The sequence below is a fragment of the Ochotona princeps genome, chromosome 6, assembly GCF_030435755.1.
Source record: "Ochotona princeps isolate mOchPri1 chromosome 6, mOchPri1.hap1, whole genome shotgun sequence".
Lineage (NCBI taxonomy): Eukaryota > Metazoa > Chordata > Mammalia > Lagomorpha > Ochotonidae > Ochotona > Ochotona princeps.
The window spans coordinates 68750578-68767296 of NC_080837.1; the positions used below are offsets into that span (position 1 = coordinate 68750578).

At 42.2% G+C, this 16719-nt stretch overlaps 1 protein-coding gene across 9 annotated transcripts in view; it reads left to right on the forward strand.

Moving 5' to 3' along the window:
- GNG2 (G protein subunit gamma 2) overlaps window positions 1-16719 on the forward strand; it is a 127584-nt gene that overhangs the window by 34586 nt on the left and 76279 nt on the right. For 7 of the 9 annotated variants that reach the window (XM_058666433.1, XM_058666432.1, XM_058666435.1 and 4 more), the window contains exon 2: window positions 5329-5370. The gene's annotated coding sequence lies outside the window, so the exon portion shown is untranslated. Of the gene's footprint in view, window positions 1-5328; window positions 5371-8806; window positions 8958-16719 lie in introns of those variants that run through there. The other 2 variants (XM_058666440.1, XM_058666439.1) reach the window with 2 other exon arrangements.

Here is a 16719-nt window from a genome sequence, read left to right on the forward strand (position 1 = left end):
CTTCCATTGCTGGTTCACTGCAACAGCCAAGTACGGGCCAGGCTAAAATTAGGAGTCAGAAACTCCACCTGGGGCTTCCATATGGGTGGCAGGAATCAAAGTATTCGGATCATCACTCGCTGCCAGGCCCATTAGCAGGAAGCTGCATGTGAAACAGAGCAGCGGGGACTCAAGCCAGCACTCAGATGGGGGATGTGCTGGTATTACTGGCTGCAACTTGACCTGTTTCTCCACAAAGCTGGTCCCTGGAGATAACCACTTTCAATGACTATTTTTTTGTGTGTACACATTCATATGTGTGTGTAACATATACGTGTTTGCTAAAAGAATTTGAGTTCAATAAATTAATATAAATAATTTTCATTTATATTCTTTAAAAAGGTGTGTTTCCATTTCACAGAGGGGAAATCAACACACTAAATTACCAGCTATTTTTTTTTTTTTATGATGTCTAAGTCAGGACTCTGAATTGCGGGCCTGGTACAGCTGCTTACTGAACTTCTTCCTGAGAAGGGGGCACTCAGAGGCAGGAGCATGCGCAGAGCCCCTGCATAGAGCCTCTCTTATCCAGTGAGCTGAACTTCCCCAAGCCTTGCCCAATGCCCCAGGCAGAAAGGCAAGGTGCTTAATGCACCACGAAAATTTACTGAATAAGTCAATAAAAGTAATCGGCATTTCTTCCAAATACCTGAATTCTTTACTGTTTTTTTTTTAAGTCTATTTGAACATTGACTTTAAAAACATCTTGGTATCAAGACTAAAATTCATTTCCATTTATTCTTTTTGTAACACTTCACATGTGACCTTAATGTCCACAGATTTAGGCTATTTTACTTGATATTTTTCACTACAGGTTTTATTTTGCCCAATTATTCCATTTGGGTCTCTGAAACCACATTTTGAAAAACCTTAATTATTTAAATTAGGAACAGATTAATTATCTGCAGTGTACAAACTCAAATTAATTTTGTTATAAACCTGAGGTTTAAATTGATGAATCTTGCAGTGGTTAAGGAACCAAGTAGTTATTTTTTTTTCTTTTTCATCCTTTTCAGCTTAAGGAAAAGGGCATATTCCTTTGAACCAGTTATGCTAATAGTAACATGAAATTTGCAAGGAAACTACGCGTAAATTTTATAAACCATCCAGGAACCTGTGTGGGGCCTTTAGGGGAACAATCTGTGAGTCATTTTAAAAAACAAACACACTCATAATCACTGTGCATGTTGTTACCATGGTAATTAGGCCTGTCTGGTTGACTTGCTGTGTTCCTGTAGAGGGAAGAGGGGACTAGAAGCTAAGAATTCAGAGTCCTGAATGTCAGCTTTGATGACCTATTGCAGGAGAGAGCTTGGGGGGTTCTTGAACCTGCTGCTGGCGGCATCCTGAAAGAGATGTACATGCTGAGAAGGCTCTGGCTCCTGCCTGTGGGACTGAGTGTCAGCTAAGCGACACCAGGGCAATGAGCATTACCACTCACAGGTGGAAAAGGACCGATTGGCATTCTCTAGGAAAGGGGAGAGTTGCTTTATCTGTTGTGTAATTACATATGAGTGTCTTAGGTGAGGCTGGCGAAGTGTCTTTTGTGCATGTGCATAGGGCCGTAATGATCCCTAACAGGCCAAAATGCAGCACCATCAGATGACTGCAGACTTAAATGGCCCATAGTGTTACTCCATTACACTTAGACGCTGGCTCTAATGAGGCCACCGTTTCAGATCTGCTTCATAAATGGACCAGGTGTCTTTTCTTGATCTCACATAATCATCTCATAATGCAGGACCTTCGGTCACAGAGGAGAACAGGGAAGTTCAGTGAGCTCTGTCGAGTCTGTTACAAATAAGTTTATCCTGGGGATGGTAAAGCACCTACTAGGTTGAGGACTAGTCAGGAGAGCACTGTGGGTAGTGAAGTAGTGCTAGAAAGGATCAGTGATGCCTCTCTGGGGAGAGCAGACAACGCCCTTCAGTGAAGGCATGAGTGCCCACACAGGATTTCTCAAGGCTGTTTCTGAATCCACTGTAAGAATGCTGGCTCTGTTTTGGACGATTATAGTATGTTGACCAGAGGTTTTTATGTCTTAGCATATACCTCAAGCACATGTTCAAGGCAGATTTTATATAGAGTTAAAACACTTTTTTTCTTATTAAAACTATTTTTCAAAAGGCTCGAATTAGAATGAGGTATGATTAAAGCACTTTATAAACTCAATTGGTGTGTCTTTGGTTTGTGCCTGAAGGAAAAAGTAACACCTCAACTATAGATTTGACTTTTACTCTAATTTGTAGAAGGAGCACATGTGTTGACAAACTTCATTTTGTGTTTAATTTTCTTAACACAGAAAAGCTTAAATCTTTTCTCTGATTGTCAGAGTAATTCAATGATGTTAGAAAATTTGAAAATATTAAAAACTGAAGAAAAAATAAGAATGGCTCCATTCATTTTTTGAGTTGTTGGTTGAGCTCTGTGGAATGGAGACTTCAGTGGCTGAGCTCAGGGAGAAATGATCCCTCTTGACTGAAACACTTCGCAGGTTGGTGGTCCAGGGCTGGGAAGGTTGCTGAATGCTAATCAGAGGGCCTGTGGGACCCAGGTTCTGTCTGCCATGTTATGCTGTCAGCTTAGCATGTTTGCTCTCACAAACTAGTGTGGTTTGCCCTAAGGACCCCAGTGTAATCACCTGGAAAGGAAGCTGGAATGTGGACTGGAAGTGAAACACCTTACTTCTGCTGCTTTGTGGTTGAGTTTCATTGCGGGGCCATGCACCTGGCAGTGAGGGAGGCTGCAGGAAGCAGTGACTCAGGACATGGATGCGCCTTGCTTAGAAATTTATTGAAAACGTAGATGAAGAGTAAAGGAGAGATAGCAGTGTTCCCCACTTCTGTCATGCTGTGAAACACAATAGATTGTTTGCACTTTCATATATGTTATTCTCTTTTTTCTTTAAAAAAATAGTCAAAAGACATTATGTATAGTATGTACAAGAATATGTGTGAATAGTAAATGATGTATGTAATATGTGGAAAATGTTATATAACATATTTTGTATGTATAAATGTTATATGAGCATGTATGTTTAAATATATTAGAATGTATATATCAAACTGTTTACAAGAAATATATTAGAAACATATTACATATGATGGTCTCCCCCCCCTCATTTTGTAAAGATTTATTTATTCTTATTTGAAAGCAGATTTTGGTGAGGCAGTGGCGGCAGAAAAAAAAAAAAAAAGAAGAAAGCAGATTTACAGAGAGAATGATAGATAGCCTCCATCTGCTGCTTCACTCCCCAAATGGCCACAGTGGCCAATGCTGAGCTGATCCAAAGCCAGGAGCCAGGAGCTTCTTCAGGGCCTCCCACGTGGGTACAGGGGCCCAAAGGTCTGAGCCATCCTCTGTTGCTTTTCTGAACTGGCACCTATATGGGATGGCAGCACTACAGGAGGAGGATTATTATTAGTCCATTGAGCTTCTGGGCAGCCCAGTTTCCCGTTATTCTTGATGGACACTGGGGGTCTCTAAGATGTTCAATGCAAGAATTAGGCACAGTAAGAAATTGATAAGAACCACAGTGAAACATGTATAACAGCATACCGTCTGAGAAGTTAAGTGAACGTGGTTTTTCTCACAATATCGTATGATGATGTCTTCATTCTTTTTTCCTGGGAGATGATGCAGATGGCTGTGTTCTGAGATGAGGTGACATCAGTGATGCAGACCCTGTAGTGTTAGACCACCATGGATGGGTTACCAAGAGTTGATTTCTGAAATTTTTCCACTCAATATTTTTGTGCTATGGCCGACCACAGGTTATAAACCTCTGTAAGTGAAACCTTGGATAAAGAGGAACTACTGTATATGTAACTATATATGTATTAAAATTGGTTTTTATATCTGTTTTCACTTGGTTTTATATCATGTACATTTTTTTGATCATTAAATTTTTGTGACCATGATTTGTTTCATCATGTGGAGTTTTTATTTTCCTTAGGAGGTCATATTATTAATAATTAGACTATTTCTAAGATCTTGGCAATAATTCTTTGCCTGCATTTAAAATTTTTTTTTTTTGTTAAACTCAAGGAATGGCATCACTAAAACAATGATTGGGCACATAGTTCTGTCTCCGAGAGACCAGGGAGGTTGGGCCAATGTACACTGTCAGCAATTACACAGCAGAGTGCTGGGCCCCGCACACCCTTGAACAGGCTTATTTTGCCAAGTCCCATTTAGTAATTATTATCCCTATGGTTCATTATCTGAAAATAGGTTGTTTTTTTGCCCTTGGCTTTTTTCCCCCTTTGCTGTCACTAATCATGAGATAATGATCTTTTAATAACTTTGGCTCATCTAAAAACATGGCCCTTGATAGTAGTCTGGGAATAGAACTGGTGGGACTGAGATGGAGCACTGAGAGATCTCCAGAGACGTCGCTGCTCACTTGGCCCTAGGACCTCTGGAGGATTAATTTCCACCACATATCTGAACACTTTAGATGTGAGACAGCCCTGTGGCCTGCAATCGAGTGAAACAGGAATGGCCGAGCACTCCCTGAGGCCTGGGCAAGGCCCTGGGTGCAGGTAGCTCTAAGCCTTCTCCAGAGTGAAGATGCTTCTCCACATAGGAACTTGCTCAGATACGAACCACGGCTAGGCACCAGGCAGTGTTAGGCCAACTCTACCCAGCAGTCAAGAGGGTCATTAGTGGCTCTGGGAATGGGTGTTTCAACTTATTAACAGCCGTAGTTGCTTTCGGTGCTAAGGATACTTTCTAAGCACCGACCTCTTCCATTGTACCCTTCTAAAAGGCCAGGTGCACACAACCTACCTGTATCCCAGCCCTGGACAAGAGTATGTTCTGTCTCTACTGCTTTGCTCTCGCTAGAAACATGTCAAATTTGATCAGGAGGAAAGCTTATAGCATATCAGGATAACTTGCCAACATTCCTTATGGACACCAGTCCAAGTCCTGACTGCTCAACTTCCAATCCCACTCCCTGCTAATGCTCCTGGGAAAGCAGAGGACGACGGCCCAAGTCCCGGGCCCTGCACTCACAAGGGAGATGCATAAGAAGCTCCTGGTCTCAGCCTAGTCCAGCCCCAGCTGTTTTAGCCATTTGGAGAGTGAACCAATGGATGGTTCACTCACTCTTTCTCCTGTAAAAGGACTTAATGTGTCTGTCTCTAGGTTCTGAATTGTAAGCCTGCCTTTGCTGTCAGCCTTTTTTTTTTCTTACAGAAATGTTCATTTGCTGTCTTTTTAGCTCTTAAGTGTCTTCTTATTTCTGCTTTTTTTTAAGTGCATTTTCCTCTGTTTTCTCAACAGCCAGAGCTGCCAGTGAAGCACTAGGCTTTGGGAACTGACGAGGTAAGAACTCTGCAGTATTTTTGTTCTGGGATATTTGTGAATCTAACAAAAACTTCAGAAGGAAGGGATCTTAAGTGGTTCTGTGGATGAAAGTGTTGAAGCACGTGACATCTTATGGAAATATTCCCAGTCTAATCAGTGTAAGGGTGCTTTTCAGATAGTTTGTGGGACTGGATTTAAACCTTTGTTTTGATGCAAAAATTTTGAAATCCATGCATACTTTTTCATGATAATTCATTTTCTATGCACTTCTCAAAGTCTGTTTTCATGCATGATTAATTATGTTTTCTACGTGCGTTTTGGTGTTCCCCCACTGTTGACATGACTTCAGGATTTAAAGAAAAAAATAACCATCTTTAATGACAGTTAAGATCAAGTTTTCACACAGATTTTCTCTTTTCCTTTTTTTTTTTTTAAAGATTTGTTTTTATTACAAAGTCAGATATACAGAGAGGAGGAGAGACAGAGAGAAAGATCTTCCATCCGATGATTCACTCCCCAAGTGAGCCGCAACGGGCCGGTACTGCGCCAATCCGATGCCGGGAACCAGGAACCTCTTCCAGGTCTCCCACGAGGGTGCAGGGTCCCAGTGCATTTGGGCCGTCCTCAACTGCTTCCCCAGGCCACAAGCAGGGAGCTGGATGGGAAGTGGAGCTGCAGGGATTAGAACCGGCATCCATATGGGATCCCGGGGCGTTCAAGGCGAGGACTTTAGCCGCTAGGCCATGCCGCCGGGCCCTCTCTTTTCCTTTTAAAACCCAATTTGAGAACTGCTGAGGTCACTGCCTTAACAAAATATATTCCTTATGGTAGCAGACATGATTAATCAGTTGCAGACACTGAGGATAGACCCTGTCAAGACAGACCCTCAGGGTAGATCAACCAGGGAAGGGTAAATTCTGTGTCTTGTAGACACAGTGAGAACTTGGCTTCCTTGGCGATGCTGCCTCAGCTTTTGGGACAAGCTGAAGCCGTTTCAGTCTTTATGTTGATTTGAAAGGTCACCATGATCCTGACGCAGAGCATAGTATGTTTGTTCACCCCAACCAGACACAGTTTCCTGTAATCAGTTCTTGAATTCCCCCTCCACACATACCCATTTTAAAATTTGCTTTCCTCCTAAACGTTTGCAAATGTATACCAAAGTGGAGGAAATAGTGAACAAACTCCCGTGTCCTTAAATTCCAGGTCCAATAAACTCTAGGCCCAGATGGTTTGATTTACACCCCTGCAAGGCTCTTTCCTTCCCCTACTGGTTTGTATGACAACTTGAATATGATTGTTGGATTGCTAATGGTTTATCGACATGTTTAGTACATACAGCCAAATGCCAACAAAAAATAAAGCCTGCTTATCCCCTGCCCCCGCTGGTTTCCTGAAAGGAGTCATTCATCCGATCATTCCTTTAGCAAGTATGTATAAGACGTTTACTAGGTAGCAGACTTTCCTTAGGATGGCAAGGTTAGTTTTGCCCAACTCATTGCTAAGAGCATCAGATCTGGACACGTGAAGCCTGTTTTTGACCTTTGTTTACTGCCTAAAATCCTGAGAACAGAAAACAGCGAGGAAAGCTCCGAACCCTCTGATGCACCTTCCTGCTCTGAGTGCTTACTCTGATCTTGCCTCCCCTTCAGGAATGTGAGGGGACTCCAAAAGGCTATTGGGAGATTGAATTAAAAGAGAAGTTTATTTTGATGCAAAAATTTGAAGTCCCTGCAAATTAGGGGTTTTCATAAAAGTCTTCACATTATGAAAAACTATGCATGAAATAATTTCACTTTTTTTCTGCACCGCGATGGACTTCTCTTCGAATTCCCCCTTTCTGTGAACTCTTTGAAGTTGTCAGTTCCACGGAAGCAGAGATAGGGCTGAGCTTGTTCACAATTTGCCCGGAGAGTGTAGCCAACATATCTGGTACTGGTTGTATACTTAAAAAGACTGCTGAATGCATGAACAAAAAATGGATACCAGATGCTGGGGATGTGAGCATGAGCAACATTCAGGCCTTGCCTGGAGTTACTCAGTGCCACAGAGAAGCACGGGAGGAAGATGTCCATGCTGTGAGCACAGTGTACACCTGTGTGTGCTGCACGAGAGGACCAGCTTGGCGGGAAGTTGGGCAAGAAGCTCAAGTCACCAAGATGTATGAGAAGGAGAGCATCCCATTCCATGAATAAGGAATCACATGGGAAGTCCAGATACCCCCCTTTGGGTATAATGTCTTCCAAGAACCCATTAAAATGTAGAGTAACCAGGGGTATGGCCAGAGAGTGGCAGACTGTAGAAACAGGGCCTAAGAAGCTAGCCAAGAAAGCTTGGCATGACCTTGTATGCCATGCCCAGGAGCTGGGGCCTGTTTGCTGAATAGGGGCACACTCTGAGTAATCGGTTGGCAGCTAAGTAAAGAATAAAGCAGCAGAGGAGATGCTGGGACTAGAGATACTGGCTGGATTCACCAGAATTGCTGAAATCGCTGAGTGAAGGGGAGGAGAAAGGGAAGGCATCTGCAGTACCTCCTGGATGTCCCTTCAGGTGGATAAAATGGGTGGTGACAGTCAGGCTACTGACTGATAGAGAACGAGGAGAGCCCCTTCAGGCTTCTAGCGCAGCCACCCCCTTCCCCCCCAGGTGTGAGCTGAGAGCTACTCCCTCCTGAGCATAGTGCTGCGAGTGGCAACACCAGCTCTGGTTGCAGAGTAAGGATCTCCTGTAAGTCTTCAAAAACACTAATGTGCAGACCTGCTGAAGCAGAGTCGCAGGGGAGAGCCCAGGGCAACTGCAGTGCCTTGGTACTCCCCGGGGATCTCAATGTGAGGGCAGGGGCGGCACACTCAGGGCCAGAGCTTATTAGAAGGAAGTGCTTTTTGTGTTGCGTGCCTTGGAGACCGTGCACGACTTTTGCTGCTGTTTAATAAGGTTCATTGGGAATTAAGTTCCTACCATCTTCCAGGTGGGGCAGAGGCAGTCCTGCACTGTCTCAGGTATTACTAACAATGAAGACTGTTTTATATGTATCTGATGTTCTTTTTCTAATGTTTGTGCTCATTTCTTTCATGCTAATAAATAGGAAGATACTTCAGAAAGTTCATGAGAAATGTGTGTTGTGAACTTTATGCCAGAATTTGAAAGTTTTTGTTGCATCAAAATAGTTATCTTTGAATTCCATTTTCCACAAACTTTATGAAGTGCCTTTGTAAACTTAAATTTTTCAAATCAATTCAAGCAGCTTGTTCAGTGGGGATCATTGGCACATTGAATGGGATAGTTTATATTGTGTCTTTTGGTATCCTGCCATGGGGCCCTCTGGAGACACTGAGAACTACTGTGTTAACACACAACTTTAAAGTTGATACTTGTCATTTTCCACTCACACCTAAAAACGTTTTTTCCTTCATTCAAAATGGTGCTGGTTATGCTTCGTTTTGTGTCAACAATCTCTGTGCTAACAAACTAAAGAAAGAAGCTAAACAAAATAGATAAGTGAAAGGAGGCATTGTTTTGTGTTGTCAGAGGGATTTCAAGTATATTTGACCTGGTACTAAATCTATTTTTTTTAAATCTATACAGAGAAGCAAATTAAACACCAGGTAAGACCTGGTCAAACATTGAGGTTTGAGGGGAAAATACTACTAAGGCAGCATGCGAATTCAACAGCCATAGTTGTGAAGGATGTGGATGTATCAGTTTTCAATGGCTTCTGTAACAAACTATTAGACACTTGGTGGCTGGGCACAGATGTGTCACCTTGCATTTCAGTAGGTGAAATTCTACGTCATCAGTGGGCTGTCTTTGGAGGCTCCAGGGGAGAATGCCTTGCCCTGCCCTGTCTGACTTCTGCAGGCTTCTTTCCTGTGTCTTCAGAGCCAGCAGCTTGGCACCTCTGGGTCTCTATCCTGAAGCCACACCTTCTTTTTACTCTGAACCCAGGCAGGAAAAAGCTTTCTGGTTTTAAGAAGTGTCTGATAAATTGGGCACACGTGGCTAAACCTAGCTGCTCTGTCACGCCCTCTCAGGCCCTGGATCCAGGTGAGGTTACCTGCTCACAGGGCTCAGACATTAGGGCAGAGACCTCAGGGAGAGGCCATTAACTTTCAAGAAAGCTAGAAATGCTCCAGATAGCAGAGGTGGGATCATTTCGCATTTAATTATATAGGATGGAGATGGTTTGGGATTCCCGAGATGATGAAACCAGTTCTTGTCCCTACAGTTCCCATTTTGTAGGCCCAGGTCCTGAAGGCTTTTGGTTTTCTTGGAGCATCGGGCATTGGATCAGATGAACAGGTTGAAGTCCGACAGCCCCTTTCCTGGCCAGACTTTCTGGTATCCCAGGTGTGGCCTCTGGAGGGAGTGCTGCTGTTAGCACTTCTCAGATTTTGGAGAGTTTACCAGCAGTGCACAGGTGCCAAAATCTTTGAATAGGACCAAAGAAATGCGAGGATTTGTTTGTTTTTGTTTTTTTGATGGTGTTATGTCTACCTGTCATATAATGTGTTATTTATTAGGCTCTAAATTGCTGAAATTGGAGGGAATAATAACATAATATTTCAGCTTCACTATAGTGGGGTTTGTTATGGCTAGTTCTAGTTGTGGCTTAATTTCCCTCAGACTTCAGGTAGGTCACCTCTACCAAGTAAGACACCATTTCTTGCCTTGTGGATGAAATGGATCACAAGGATGGTTTTTGAAAGCTGTCTTGGGAGTGGACTCTGGCTGAAAATTTTGGGTGGAGAGTTTAAACTGTTTGGCTATTTTTGTAGCAAGTCCCTTCCTGTCCACATCAGTCCCTCCAGTGATGCAGATCTGAAGTCCAGTCCCAGGCCTAGCAGTAGAGCATCAGCTATCCCAAGACTGAGGGGTCTCCAATGCTTAAAGTGGGAGAATCCAGGCCAGTCACTCCAGATTGCTAATGACATGCCCCTAGTGGAGAACAGCTGTTATGTTAATAAGTTATGGAAACATCAGTTTTGACTGAACAAGGTGATAAAGACAGCTCCTAGGATTTAGATTGAAATTAGTGGTGAATCTAATTCTATTGGAAAATCTAAATCCAGATATCCAGTTATCTCTCCATATTCATGAGTTCTGTAGCCAAGTATTCAACTATGGATCTGTACTGAAAAAAGGTACAGGGCTTTTTCCCTCATCATTATTCCCTAAACAATACAGTGCAGTAGCTGTTGACATAGCATGTATGTTGCATTAGATATTGTAAGTTAGCTAGAAATGATTTGAAGAATGAGAAAGCGTGTGTGTAAGTCCTGTGCAAATGTAAGTGCAGTGTAAACACTGCATTGTTTTATGACGGACTTTGAGCAGCTGCAGATTTTGTTGCCCACGGTGGTCTTGGGGTTAGTCCTCTGGTAGACTGAGAGACAGCTTCACGTGCTTGCCCAACCCAACTGCAAAATAAAACCCCAAGATTCAGAACTAAGAACTGGAAACACTGACAAAATCACAAGATATGGTCTCTGTCCTCTAGTGTGAGACCATGGGGTTTCTCTAAATTTTTCCATAACATAGAGGGAAATTAAAAGAAGAATCAAGTTTGTCCACGCAGCATGGAGCCCTCTTACTTCTCACTCTCCCTTCTGTAAGACAAGATGGGACTTTGCCCTGGTGAGAGGGCTTGGATTGTTGAGAAAGAGATAAGAGTTAAGAAGACTTATCTTACGTGGTTCAGGAAGAGGATTGGAAAGGATAAAGTCTTGGAGCCCTATCTGACTTTAAAAGCTTGGTACTTTCTGCCCTCCCAGCAAAAGAAAGTAACCAGTAGTAGTTTAACTCTGATGTAAAATTGCCCCATCTGGGTAAGCCAGCCTTTCTTCCTGGTTTCCATCATACACTCTGCCTCATGTCACCCACAGCAAAGCCAGACTGATAAATGAGGGCTCCCAAGGGCCACAGGAACACCTCCCTTACATGTCTGTATATGTTACTTGAAGATTTTTATTCATGCCTGGGATGAGGAATATCCAAGCTGGGAGAAACATCTGGTCTGGTTCTGACAAAGCATCAGCAGGCAGGAATTGAAATTTAGTGAATCTCTAACAGGCTAAGCTTTAAGTTGGTCATTTTGTGTGACCCATGAATGATGTTATAAATATCCAAATGGCCCTTGGTAGAAGGTAACTTCCCCACCCCTGCAACCACTGGGGCTAGGCAAAGAAAACTGTAATTGGGTATGGTTCTTCAAAGAAGTTCATAGGAAATAGAACTAAAAGAGAAGTTTATTTTGGTGCAAAAAATGTTGAAACCCATCATAGTATCTTCATGACATGAGATTCCATTATTGAGGAATTCTTGTATGTGTGAATTTCAAGATCAACTTAACCTTTTAGTTCCATTTTCTCAGGAACTAGTCCCCTCATATCTGAAATAGCATTACATTAACTTCTCCAGAATAGAATTTGACTTTTTTAGGAGTCAGCAGTCTTTCGCTTTGCTTTCTCTGTTCTCCCCTTTAAAAAAAAATGTATGTGATTGTTTCCTGTCTTCCAAAATGTACTACTTGATAGATCCAAGGCCTGCTGCCTGCCTGCCTGCCTGCCTGCCTTCCTTCTTTCCTTCCGGTTTATTTCTCTATTTGAAAGAGAGTTCTGAGAGAGGGGAAGAGATAGCTGTTCCAGCCACTGACTGACTTCTCAGATGACCACAATAGCCGGGCTGGGCGAAGCCAAAGCAAGGAGCAGGATCTTCCTTCAGGTGTCCCACTTAGGTTGCAGGGGCTCAACCACTTGGGTCAACCTTCTCCTGCTTTTCCCAGGTCATTAGCTGGGAGCTGGATCAGGAGTGAAGTAGCTGGAATGTGAGCCAATGTCCATGTCAAGTGCTGGTGTTGCAAGCAGTGGTTTTACCCATTATTCCTCAATGCTGGCTCTAGAATTTTCTTTTAATTTTTCTTACTGTCCTTATCTTTAAAACTGCTTAGTACTACTAGCCATTGAGGGGGGAATCTCTGATAAGGATAGGTCATGGAAAGAACTGTGAATTATTTGGATGTTTCTCCTTTTTGGGTTCTTTCCTTCCATAACTTACAATTCTGGGTTCATTTTTACTAAGACTAGCCTTCTTTTATTTTTGAACTTCTGCTGGTTTGTGTGAATCAACATGTTGTAGATGAAATGAATGCAAATCACATCTTTATGCTGTAATGTAAACCCAGATTCTTTTATTCTTTTTGAAAGATAAATTAGAAATTAGATGTGCCTAAGTGATCAAAAGGACTGTTTCCTTTTGGGGCAAGGGAAATGTCTTTGATAAGATAGAGGCTATACAACATGGTAAATATACTAAATGCCATTGAATTTTATATTTTAAAATAGTTAATGATTAATTTTTCTGTGTGACTTTCACCTCAGTTGAAGACAAACCAAACATTGATTGAACTTCAATATAAAAAAGACCGTTCTTACCTTCATATGCTGAAAGAAGTTTGTATACATTTCAACATACCTATGTTAAATTTTAGACTGACATTGTTACTCCCTTACATTCCACTATTAAGAGAAGATATTTGGACTTTAAGGTGTCTGCAAAGCAGAACTAATAGAGAAACCTTCAAAGTGGTGAAGAAGGAACATCTGTGACGCTAGCTGCCTGAAGTATGGAGGTTTTGTTACTAAACCATAGAATGACCTACACTTTGCAAAGGTGATCACAGTAAAAATTTGTCTTTTAAGTTTAACAATTAAAAACACTGGCCTTCCTTCCTCCTATCATGAGAAGCTATATTGTGCACCAGGTTGGACAGTTTTTTGGTAGACTGCGGTTGGAAATGATCATATGTGAAGCATCCAGACATGGTCACTTGGATGAATTGGGAGCAAGGCAACCGATTTTATTAAAATCTCTCATTAGACATCCCCAAGGGTCATTACCTAATGCAGACTTGTTGTAAGGGATGCCCGCAAGCTTTGCAGGCAATCCTTGGTTTAATTAAAAAATTTAGGGCTTCAAATTTCTTCTGGCTTCAGAGACAGCCATATTAATCTTGCTGCAGAGATGTAACTAGGCAACCAGAATAGCACTTAGCCAGTGCATAGCATCCAAACTTTGTAGCTGTTGCATCATTTAAAAAAAATACTCTTTAAATTTCTCTTTTAGCTTTGGCATATGCTTCTATGTAACCTTTAATTTCTTAGAAAATATCATGCAAACCCACAGCTATAAAATGTTATGATTCTTAGGAGCCTACCATCCTGCGATGTTAACAAGGAAATACATTTACAAGGAGAGCAGTAATAGAGTTGAAAGCAAGCCCCATGCACTGTGCCTTATGGTTTATGAATTTAAAAGGTAGGTTTCATTTTTGATGTGTATATGAATAAGAGCAAAACCTTATCTTCAGCAGGTGGTAAAGAGCATTCTTCACAAAATGATTCCTGGAAAAACACATTCATAGAGATGAGAGGTTCATTCTAATGAAGCAAAGTTCACTTTGCTGGGTGGGTAATAAGTAGAAATATTTAGTGTGTCCTCTAAGCAAGAACTTGTTGAAAGCTCTGTACGCAGCACATAGTAGAAGAAGTATAGGGTGACATTCTTTTTCTGTGATAACCTTGCTTGAAATGTTGGCATTTTGTTATGACAAAAATCTTTACTAAAAAATTAATTACAAAATCACCTTAATTATAAAAAATGATGTATGTAAAAAATTTGCTTAAAAAATCCACGTAGTAAAAACAGGCAGTGACCAACTCTGGCCACAATCCCTGGTAAGTTTCTCTTATGTACTCCCAAAATTTGCCACCTCCAGCTTCATCTGTGTTGAAGAGGTGTGAGAGGGATCTTGGTACCGTCTGTTGCAAGTTTCTCCCCAGAACTAAGTTTTGTAATTTTGAGACATTCTCTGAAGCTTCTTTTTGAAGTGTGCCTTTTCAAACTGAGAGAGTGGTAATGTCAGAGCCAGAGTGACGCCGCTCGGGGCTCAGGAGCTGCGAGTGAAGAACGTCCATGCATCATCTCGGCCCCCATGGCGCTGCGGTGCGCAGCTTAGGGGATAAACCTTCATACCTCTCTGAGATGCTGCTCAGTCATCTGGAGCCCGTTGTCTCACTCTGGCCTCTGGATGCCCTCTGATACCAGAGTTGTTTCTTTTACAGAGGAGGAAGTTGCAATTCCTGGAGGTTAGGTAACTTGCTGTGGGGTCACACAGCTGACCCATGACAGGCTCAAACTCAGAGTCCAAGTCTTAGTCTTGAAACAGACCACACTGGTCACTGTGAGGGCAAGAGACACTAGACACCTTTGTGGCCCCCACAGGTGCAGTCTGGAGGGTCCCCAGGTCACCTGTAGGGGATGGACCTGTGGGCAAACAGTCGCTTCACCACATGCCCTGGTTGTTTGAGTCCCATTTCATCTGTTTTATGCTAGCCACTGAGGTGAGGAACTGTCCCAAGCTCAGGACAGGATGCACTAGGATGTTAGCCCAGATCCAAGGGTTTAGTTCAGAATGTGGGAGTGTCACCATGCAGGGTTTGAAGGTTCTTCCAGAGGAGAGAGCTCATCCTTTGTGCTCTTGAGGTTATGCAAATCCTGGCAAATGGCGTTTTAGTCTGCTGAGAGAAACCAGTTCTTTATAGAGTGGGGGGATGTGCTGGGACATTATCAGTTGAGATAATGAATAGAAAAGAGCTTTGTGAGTTGTAAAATGTGATGCCAAGGTAGGATGGTATTATTCATTGATAAGCTCCTTTGAGTTAGGACAAGTTGCACAAAGGAAATCCCCACTACTGGGAAAACAAGTGAGGAACCATCTGGCATTATGCAGAATCTAATGGAAGCTGCCAGAGCTCCTCAGATTTCTCTTTTAAGGTCTCCTTCCAAATACTTTTAACTTATTATAGATACTCAGAATAGATACAAAGATAGGTCTTACCTTGCTGGCTCAGGTTAATTGCATGGATTTCTGCTTTATAACTGCTGTCTGATTCTGTAACACATACCCTATAAAATAAATAGAATGAAAATTAACTCTCATGTTAATTTAACATTTTCACAGAGGAAAAACTCTTAGGATCCATATCAAATAATATTTTGTTTTATGAAAGAGAAATTTTTTTTTAAAGTGAGCAGCTCTTCTAGTCCCACTGCATTTGGGACTGGTGGAGTTAAGGTGACTCTGAGGGTGGGGCTTAGGATCAGATTAGTTTTTCCTTAAAGTAATTATAATCTTTTCTTTTTAAACGTTTGTATTTATTTTTATTGGAAAGGCAGACATAGAGAGGAGGAGAGACAGAGAGGAAGATCTTCCGTCTGATGGTTCACTCTCCAGGTGGCCGCCATGGATGGTGCTGAGCCAGTCCAAAGCCAGGAGCCTCTTCTGGGTCTCCCACATGGGTGCAGGGTCCCAAAGCTCTGGGCCGTCCTCAACTACTTTCCCAGTTGAGGTGCTTAATGGGAAGTGGAGCCACTGGGATTAGAACCAGTGCCCATATGGGATTCCGGGCGCGTTCAAGATGAGGACTTTAACTGCTGCACTATCACGCCGGGCTTGGAATTATAATCTTGACCTAAGCTCTAAGTAAAACAAAATAACAACAACAAAAACCCTATTTGATATTATAACTTATTCATGGTACCTTAGGCTTGACTTCACATTTTAAAAATGGTTTATTTAAAAGGTAGAATTAAAGAGAAAACGAGGAGGAGACAAAGAGAGCTTCTATGCAGTGGTTCACTCCCTGACAGCAACGGTTAGAACTGGAATCAGGCTGAAGGCAGGAGCCAGAAGCCAGAGCTTTATCCGGATCTCCCACATGATATCAGGGGCCCAAGCACTTTGGCTGTCTGTCACTGCTTTCCCAGGTTCATTAGCAGGTAACTGGATCGTAAGAGGAGCAACCAAGCCATGTACGAGCTCCCATATGGGATGCCAGTACTGCAGACAGCAGCTTAAGCATTTTGCGACAGCACCATCCCCAAGATTTCACTGTTACAACACTTTTCACTGTGTATGATAATAACCTCTCATTGAGGGGAATGCAGACAGCACCATTCTGAAATCAGATCTGCCAATGAGTCTACTTTTTTTTTTGGTATCTAACATCCTTTTCTTTATATTTGATCATTTGAACAAAATAAATGACTTAAAGTCTCAATCTGAATAAAATACCATATGCAAAAAGATTGAAAGCAGCATGGAAATATGGTTTAGAAGTGTGCAGAAATGTGACCTAGCAAACAGAGTTTCTCACATTTTTATTTGGGAAGCTGTGTGTGTGTGTGTGAGAGAGAAAGAGAGAGAGAGAGAGAAAGAGAGGGAGAGAGAGAGAGAGAGAGAGAGAGAGAGACTTGCCTGTGTTTATCTGCTCCTGAAATATGTGCAATGTCTCGGGCTGGGCCAAAGCC